General features: G+C 37.4%; 1 pseudogene; it reads right to left on the bottom strand.

Annotated features, from left to right (window-relative positions):
• The window catches only part of LOC105005090, a 31244-nt pseudogene that overhangs the window by 9768 nt on the left and 11588 nt on the right, over positions 1-9888 (bottom strand).

Here is a 9888-nt window from a genome sequence, read left to right as displayed (position 1 = left end):
GGACTTGAAGAAAGCTGAGCACCGAAGAATTGATGCTCTTCAACTGTGGTGTTGGAGAAGACTCTTGAGAGTCCCTTGGACTGCAAGGAGATCCAACCAGTCCATTCTGAAGGAGATCAGCCCTGGGATTTCTTTGGAAGGAATGATGCTAAAGCTGAAACTCCAGTACTTTGGCCACCTCATTCGAAGAATTGACTCACTGGAAAAGACTCTGATGCTGGGAGGGATTGGGGGCAGGAGAAGGGGACGACAGAGGATGAGATGGCTGGATGGCATCACTGACTCGATGGACGTGAGTCTGAGTGAACACCGGGAGTTGGTGATGGACAGGGAGGCCTGGCGTGCTGCGATTCATGGGGTTAGAAAGAGTCAGACAGGACTGAGTGACTGAACTGAACTGAACAGAATTGAATATTTAGTGAGTGTGTAGTGTATTTCAGACACTACTGTAAGGATTTTGCATTTATGTTGTCATTTAGTCCTCACAGAAAACTGCAATTTAGGTATTATTATGTCTTCTTTTCAAAAAAGAGAAAAATAAAGGACAAGAAGGATGCAATCATTGGACCAGGTCACACAGTTTGCAAATGTCATGACATACACCTATATTCCTATCCACTTGCAAAGACCATGCTCTTTTTTACTAGGCCAAGTATATTTCTGATACTCATAGCAATGGAAGAAGATAAGCTACAGAACATGATGAATGAGAGTTCATTCTGCCCCTTGTCATTTACTGTAAATCAGTTTGGTTGAAATCAACAACTATTAGCACAGTACAAGTACGATGTGAACAAGTTCATGGAAGGGAGAGCGTATCTGTATCATTTGGAGAGTAGAGCTGTCAAGACTTGGCTATTGCCTAAGGGGCAAGATATTCACTGCAGGTGATACTCTGGAATTGCTCTTTGAAGGAGATACCCCCAGTTTAAGAATTCGGCTTTAATTTTCATGAGACATTAGGACTGTGGCTTTTTTTTAAATAAATAAGAAATAGAATGTCAGATATATACACAGTATGGAAAAGTACAGAATAATCACATAATGGCCTTAACAAACAAAAGGTCTATGATGAAGCTTTTGTTTGATAAAAAATTCATTAAAATTAAATTGATAATGCTATTTAATGATGAAAATATTTAACATAAGCATTGTGAGAAGAACATAGAATGGTGAAAGATAAAATTATTTCTATGATGACCAAAAATGCAGCCCAGCCATATATAAAAACTTGTGTGAAACCTCATGTTCTCCAAGGGAAATACACAATAAATATGCTGCTGAAACTATGTTCTCTTCTCAGTAAACATTGTGTGTCTGTATGTGTGTGTGTTCATGTATTTTTTCACTAAATAAAAATTTGTGTGAAACTTCACCTTCTGCAAGAAAAACATACAATAAATATACGGTTGAAGCTATTTTCTTTTTTCTGTAGATACCCTGTGTCTGCATGGGTGTGTGTGTGTTTGTCTTTTATTCACTAGGAGAAAGGGTGTACCTCTTGATAACACTAAACTGGGCCCTACACATACTTTAGCAACTAATTTCCTATGGTTTTATCTTAAACTACAATTATTTTAAATCGAGAATGGACTGGCATATATCAGCATACCCAGAATGCAAAATCGGAGCTTCTTCGGTTCTAGGGATACTCGTTGGTTTCACACATGGAAACTGAGGCTGTGTAAACTGGGTGAAAAATTGAGTAAACAAAGTTAATGGATTTTTTAATGTAATAATAGAACTTTATATATAATAACAAAAGTGTCTCCGATCCTGATAATTATTGAGCCTCCTATCTGCCTACACTGCGGGAGACCTGAGTTCTATCCCTGGGTTGGGAAGATCCCCTGGAGAAGGGAAAGGCTACCCTCTCCAGTATTCTGGCCTAGAGAACTCCATGGACTGTATAATCCATGGGGTTACAAAGAGTCAAATACACTGAGCGACTTTCACTTCACTATCTGAGAAAAGAGGATTATTCATGGAGAGTCTCTTTGCTTTTCTTTTCTGTTGGCTTATCAGTGGTATCTGTGGCAACAAAAACAGTGTTCCATTAAGATCTCCCTTCAAGATAGAATGTGTTGTGAGGAATAAAGTTAGTTGTGAGTCTAGTCAAAGCTATGATTTTTGCAAACCATAGTCAAAGCTCTGGTTTATGGTTCTTCTCATCAGGTGGCCAAAGTATTGGAGCTTCATCTTCAGCATGAGTCCTTCCAGGACTGATTTCCTTTAGGATTGATTGATTTGATCTCCTTGCAGTCCAAGGGACTCTCAAGAGTCTTCTCCAACACCACAGTTCAAAGCATCAGTTCTTTGGCGCTCAGCTTTCTTTATGGCCTCTTACATTCATACATGACTAGCTGGAAAACCATAGCTTTGACTGGAAAAACCATAGCTTTGACTAGACAGACCTTTGTTGGCAAAGTAATGTCTCTGCTTTTTAATATGCTGTCTAGGTTGCTCATAGATTTTCTTCCAAGGAGGAAGCACTTTTTAATTTCATAGCTGCAGTCACCATCTGCAGTGATTTTGGAGCCCAAGAAAATAAAGCCTTTCACTGTTTCCCCATCTATTTGTCATGAAGTGATAACACCGGTTGCCATGATCTTCGTTTTTTGAACGTAGAATTTTAAAGCAGTCTTTTTACTCTCCTCTTTCACTTTCATCAAGAGGCTCTTTAGTTCTTATTCGCTTTCTGCCATAAGGGTGGTGCCATCTGCATATCTGAGGTTATTGATATTTCTCCCGGCAATCTTGATCCCAGCTTGTGCTTCATCCAGCCCAGCATTTCACATGATGTACTCTGCATATAAGTTAAATAAACAGAGGGACAATATATAGCCTTGTGGTACTCCTTTCCTAATTTGGAATCAGTGTGTTGTTCCTTGTCCAGTTCTAACTATTGCTTCTTGACTTGCATACAGCTTTACTAGGAGACAGGTAATGGGGCCTGGTTTTCCCATCTCTTTAAGAATTCCCACAGTTTGTTGTGATCTACACACTAAAAGGCTTTAGTGAAGTCAATGAAGCAGAAATAGCTGTTCTTTTTGTGGGAAAGATGTTTTTCTAAACATAAAGTTGATTACAAAAATATACTGTTACTAAGATATAGGAACTTCTGCACTTCAAAAACATGGTCATGATTTCTAATTCAGGTTGTGAGTACCATGATAACATCTTTTAATGAAGAATCACCATATTCTTCCCAATTGCATTGGAGAAATGGAAGATTGACCTCAGAAGGGCAAAGTGATCTTCCAGAAAAATGAATAAATCTACAGAAATTAAGACAAACATTCACAGTTTACACAGTTTTACATCTTGCAACAAATATCAGGTATTAAAAGTACTTCATCGGTGGTATTAAAAAACAGCCATGGGATTTCTCTGGCAGACCAGCAGTTAAGACTCTGCTCAAAATGCAGGAGGTGAGGGTTTGATCCCTGGTCTGGGAACCAGGATCCCACATGTCCCCACATGCATTGCAATGCAGCCAAAAAAACACAAAGACAATCATAACCTCAAACCACAAACCATGGGACACGCTTGCCAAAACTGTAAAGCCTAGACTGAGATGAGGAACGTATTGAACATTATTGCCTTTAAACTTTAGTAAAGTACATATTCTCCATAAGTATCATCTTCATGGAAGGCATATGTGAGTGTAGCTTGATTAGAGATTAGATCTAGTTCAGTATAGTCTTAGGTTTTAGATAGAATGTCCAGAAAGTAACTCAGTTAAAATAACTACATAGGGAAACTAAGAGAAAAATTAAGACGATAAGCAACTTCTTTTACTTAGGATTTGGATACCTAACTCCAGGATACGACAGAGTGTGAAGTGGAGTGAAAGAGGAAGAGCCAGATCATCAAACAGATGGTCTGGGCCTGAACAGGAATTGCTATGAGGCCCATGAGTTTCTTAAACAAGACTTGAGGGGGATTATGTCCCTTGTACAAAGAGCGTTATCAGATACAAAGAAAATGGAAGGGTGTGTGTTCCAGAAAATAAGTGCTGTCTGTGCTTTATTTCCAATTGCCTCTCTGTACATTGTATTTTCTGAAGACCATTGCTAATTCAAAGATGAATCTTAATGGGAAATAAACTAATAAAATTTTGATGCATTAAAACTGCTAATCATAAAAAGAATAGACACATAATCAAAACATAAACATCATGCACCTCAAGAAAAATGCTTACATAAAAATATAGGGAGACATTAGAAATTATCCTTCAAAATCTCAAAATAATGAAAGAAAACTTTTTTTTTTTAGTAGTAAAGAACTGAAAGAAAAGTCTTAAGATAGCAGAAGACAATACATCAGTGCAAAAGAAAAGTTTGTGAATAGAGCATGGGGAAGAAGTGGGAGTGAATTAAAATATTTAAGATACTATGGAAACAAAAAAAGATAAAGTAAAATGGTTGAAAAGAATGTCAGAAATATGTGGGTAGCTTTGAGCCAAAACACATAATAAAAGGAAAATCCTTACTAATTAAATAGGACTACAAAACATTAAAAATATAGTAACAAAAGACATCTGGGCCACACAGAATTAGTGCTTTTGTCGAGAACAGAATACATACAATATAAAAATCTATTCAAACTCAAATAATAGGTGAAAATTCTGAAACAAAGACTGAAATCTGTAGATTTGTGGAGCATGCTATTTACCAGGGAAAACTGATAGAAAAGAACAAGCACCAGACATGTCTTGAGGATTTAACATCCTTAATAGATGGTATCCAGACAGACAGGAGCAGCCTCTTATGCCAGAAGACAGTGTTTTCTAGCTAGTAAATGATGTCTACAAATATGAGAGATATGAAATATAACCCCAGGCTTTTTCTTAGGTAAATGTTCATCATATTAACAGCAGCAGATAGAAGATCACAGTGTCTAAGAATTTTAGCAAATTTAGTGTCAAATAGACAAACAAAAGTATTCTGCAACAACCAGTATAGCAAGCACAGTACTTTAGAAACTCCCTTGAGGAGATGGGAAGAGAAATTGTTGGGAGTAATTTTAATCCTTTTAACTACAAAACTGAATTCAGCTATAGTAACTATCAGTTTAGAAAGAAAGTATTCAATATGAACATAAGTATATTAATAACATAAATCAAAGGAGTAAGAAAAAGAGACATATAAATGTACATTATATCATCTTTCCTAATAGTAAATAAAAGCTATATTAATTGAAACAATTTTTTTAAAAGCCAGAAAATGCCAATGATTCCATAAATCTTTGAAAGAGTATATGGAGTCTTTGTTTTACTGTTATTGTATATTATCTACGAATTTCAAAAATTTCAAAATAAGTTGTGACAAAATGTGAAAATCATTTAAATAAAACTCCAATCACTTCAAGTTTTCATTGTATTTCTAAATCTTAACTTTAGAAGAATATTTTAGGAAAAAAAATGTCATTTTTGGTAAGGAAGGAATTGCCTAGTTCTAAAAGTTTTATGGAAATTTGGAGTTATACACAATTAAAATTAAATATAATTTTAAGACTAAAATACACCTCTAAAATTAAATCTGTATTTCTTTCTCTCTAGAGAGTTATCTGGAATAATGCTGATCAAATATTACAGATGTTTCTAGTAATTAGAATTTGGATGATCTTTCTTAAAAAGACTATCTCATATTGCTGAAAAGCATGATTTTTTAAAATTAAATAATATGTAAGTAAAGTTTTATACACACACATGCACATATTGATAAACTGTCAGAAATATAATAGCAGTGAGAGGATACACATTTTAGACTTTGAAAAGCATTTTTTATGATTTGGAAAGTACCTTTATTAAGTTTGTTACATGTTCAGCTACTAAAGGACATACCTTCTTTTCAACTAACAACAACAACAAAAAAGAATTAAAATTATAAATGTCAAGATTTAATATAACAGAAAAATTTAGGAAAAATTATCACAAACATGACAGGAAATGGGTTTCCTTAGCATTTAAAATTTCATCATATTATAAAGAAAATATACATTTGTTGGTGAAGAATATAAGACATGAATAAAAAGTTAGAAAGAGTAAAAAAGAAAATAATTGTTAAATATTTTATAAGCCCTATAGTGCTTAAAGAAATTGAATATAAAAATGACGACACAGCACCTTTGATTTTGGCTACTTAAAAAATTTCTTAAAATAATGGTGCACTAAGATGACCCAGCGGGATGGTACGGGGAGGGAGGAGGGAGTGGGGTTTGGGATGGGGAACACGTGTATACCTGTGCCGGATTCATGTTGATGTATGGAGAAACCAATACAATATTGTAAAGTAATTAACCTCCAATTAAAATAAATAAATTTATATTAAAAATAATATTTATTTATTTATTTATGGTTGTGCTGGGTATTCATTGCTGCATGGGCTTTTCTTTAGTTGCGACAAGCAGGGACTACTCTGTAGTTGCAGTGGGCAGGACTCTCATTTCAGCGGCTTCTCTTAATGCAGAGCACGGGCTCTCGGCCATTCAGCCTTCAGTAGTCGTGGTATGTGGGATCAGGGGTTGTGGCTGCTTGGCTCAAGAGCACAGGCTCAATAGTTGTGGTGCCCAGAGCGCAGTTGCTGTGTGCCATGAGGGCTCCTCCTCCCTGATCAGTGTTCAAAGCCCTGTATCCTGCATTTGACATGCCAATTCTTTACCACTGAGCCACCAGGGAAGCCCCTATTTGGGCTATTTTTAAAGTGAGAATTAGCAAGTTTTAAGTTAGATTAGAAAGACAATCTTCATTACCTTCCCACTAGTCTTAACATCGGAACAGTGTTAAGGAAAAATTTTTTCCAGCACAGTAGATTCTTTCAAAAAATATTCTTTATTACAATGTGTTTCAAAAATATGACTTCTAGGAATTTATCCTAAGGGAAAAAAAAAAAAAAAACCCTAATAGACACTGATACTGTTGGAGGCATTGTATGAAATAATGGGAAAAGGATGGACTCTCGAGCAAGGCTGCCGGAGCTCACATCTTATGACCGCCTCTTCCTAGCTGTGTGAACATCACTGTGCCTCAGTTGCTCATCTGGCAGTAAGTATAGCCACAGGGTTGTTATGAAGGTTAAATCAGTCCAAGTGGAAATGTGGTAAGAAGATCTAGTGCTAGCTGTTATTATATGCAAATATCCCATATTCATATTTTTAACAGCGAAAGTTATAACAAACTTAATGTTTAAAGATACTGGAATGATTAAATACATTATAGTCCACATATGTTGGTGATGGGCAGGGAGGCCTACGTGCTGCAGTCCATGGGGTCGCAAAGAGTCGGACACGACTGAGCAACTGAACTACTACTACTACCGCATACTGCATTCTGAAACCACTGTAAGGGCTTCAGTTAATAGAAAATAGTAAGAAAATTTTAAAAATATAAAAATTCAAATCCTTTATTAATTCTAGAAAAAAAACAGGAGTTACACATGAGAGACATGATTATAACATTCAACATGTCTATATATAATGTAGATAATCTAGGTATAATGTAATCTAAGTATAAAGTAGATACTAGATATTGAACTAATCAAAAGTGCAAATTAACTAAGGCATATCTTGGACATATTGTGGGCTTGGTTTCAGATCACTATAATAAAGCAAATATTGCTATAAAGCAAGTCACACTAATTTTTATGGTTTCCAAGTGCGTAAGTTATATTTACAGTATTCTGTAGCCTAACTGTGCACTAGTATTGGCTAAAACAAATGCACATACCTTAGTTAAAAGTGCTTTATTGTTGAAAAACGCTAACCATTGTGTGAACTTTGGCAAGTTTGTGCTGGTGGAGGGTCTTGCCTTGTGATGACTACTGAATAACCAGGATGGTGGTTGCTGAAGGTTGGGCTAGCTTTGTCAATTTCTTAAAATAAGACAACAATGAAATTTGCCACATTGATTGACTCTCCATTTCATGAATGATTTCTCAACAGAATGTAATGATTTTGACAGCATTTACCTACAGAACTTCTTTCAAAATTGGAGTAAGTCCTCTCAAAATCGGCCACTTCTTTATCAACAAAGTTTATGTAATATTCTAAATCCTTTATCGTCTTCTCAACAACCTTCACAGCATCCTCATCAGGTGTAGATTCTATCTCAAGAAGCTACTTTCTTTATGCATCCCTAAGAAGCAACTCTTCCATTTCCTAACATTTTCAGATTGCAGCAATTCACTCTTATCTTCAAGCTCCACTTACAATTTTGCTTCTGCTGCTATTTTCACCATGCCTGCAGTGTTTTCACCATGCCTGCAGTTACTTCATCCACTGAAGTCTTGAACATTTCAAAGTCATCCATGAGTGTTGGAATCAACACCTTCCAAACTCCTACATAAAGCTGACATTTGGATCTCTTCACTAATGTTCTTCACGGAGTCTGAAACGGTGATCCTCTTCAGAAGGTTTTCAATTTACTTTGCCCAGATTCATTGCAGAAATCACTATCAACCACAATGGCAGCCTTACAAAATTTCAAGAATTAGATTTGAAACTCAAAATTACTTATAATCCATGGGCTGCAGAATGGATGTGTTAGCTGGCATGAAAACAATATTATCATTATATATCTCCATCAGACCTCTTGGGTGACTAGCTGCATTGTCAGTGAGCAGTAATATTTTGAAAGGAGTCTTTCAAAACTGAAGACATGGTGGAAAAGCAGCAGAAGCATAATTATAATTGGAGCCTGAAGATGAGACTGAATTGCTGCAGTCTTACAACAACAAACAAACAAAAAAGGCCCCCAGTCGTGTCTGACTCTTTGCAACCCCATGGACTACACAGTCCATGCGATTCTCCAGGCCAGAATACTGGAGTGGGTAGCCTTTCCCTTCTCCAGGGGATCTTCCCAACCCAGGGATCAAACCCAGGTCTCCCACATTGCAGGCAGATTCTTTACAAGCTGAGCCACAAGGGAAGCCCGATTCCACAAGGGAATCTTACAATAAATGTTAAAAAATGAAGAGTTGCTTCTTGTGGATAAGTAAACTAGTTTCTTGGGATAGAATCTTCACCTGGTAAGGATGCTGTGAAGATTGTTGAGAGGAATCTTTCGCAATAGGAAAGAAATCTTTTCTGAACGGTCTCAACTTTAAATATTCAATGAACCGTGTTGCCAATAGATGTGCTGTCATCCAGCACATCTATGTGTTTCATTTATAGACAAGGCAGAGTAGGTTTAGCATAAATCTTAAAGGTCTTAAGAGTTTCAAATAGGCAGTTTCTGATCCAGCATCTGAGAGCCTCATTTCTAACCTGCTCGCAGGTTTAGGGCCACGTGAAGAGCGAGGCCTCAGTTTCAGGCAGTCTTTCCGCGGAGCTCCCAGCAGAGTGAGCTTCAACTCACAGCTCCAGCGGCATGGAGAGGAGGCCTGGCACTGGGCTCTCCAGCTTGAGATGTGCTTGTAGGAGTCTCATGAAATGAGGGACGTTGCCTGCCCGAGTCTCTGGGACCAGCGCCTGGCATGAGGTGGACTAGCTTAGTAGTTAAAAAGTTAGTTCACGTCTTGACATGGTGTGGTCTGGGTGTCGAACTTCTCTAAGCCTCAGTCTCATCTCTGGACCTATCTCATACTGTCATTGGATTTGATGGAACAATGCTTAGAACACATGAAAAGGGTCTGCTGCTGCTGCTGCTAAGTCGCATCAGTCGTGTCTGACTCTATGCGACCCCATAGACGGCAGCCCACCTGGCTCCTCTGTACCTGGGATTCTCCAGGCAAGAATACTGTAGTGGGTTGCCGTTTCCTTCTCCAATGCATGAAAGTGAAAAGTGAAAGGGAAGTCGCTCAGTTGTGCCCGACTCTTCGAGACCCCATGGACTGCAGCCTTCCAGGCTCCTCCGTCTGTGGGATTTTCCAGGCAAGAGTACTGGAG

This window comes from Bison bison, unplaced genomic scaffold (genome assembly GCF_000754665.1).
Source record: "Bison bison bison isolate TAMUID 2011002044 unplaced genomic scaffold, Bison_UMD1.0 scf7180017864485, whole genome shotgun sequence".
Taxonomy (NCBI): Eukaryota; Metazoa; Chordata; class Mammalia; order Artiodactyla; family Bovidae; genus Bison; species Bison bison.
This window is presented reverse-complemented; position numbering and strand designations above follow the sequence as displayed.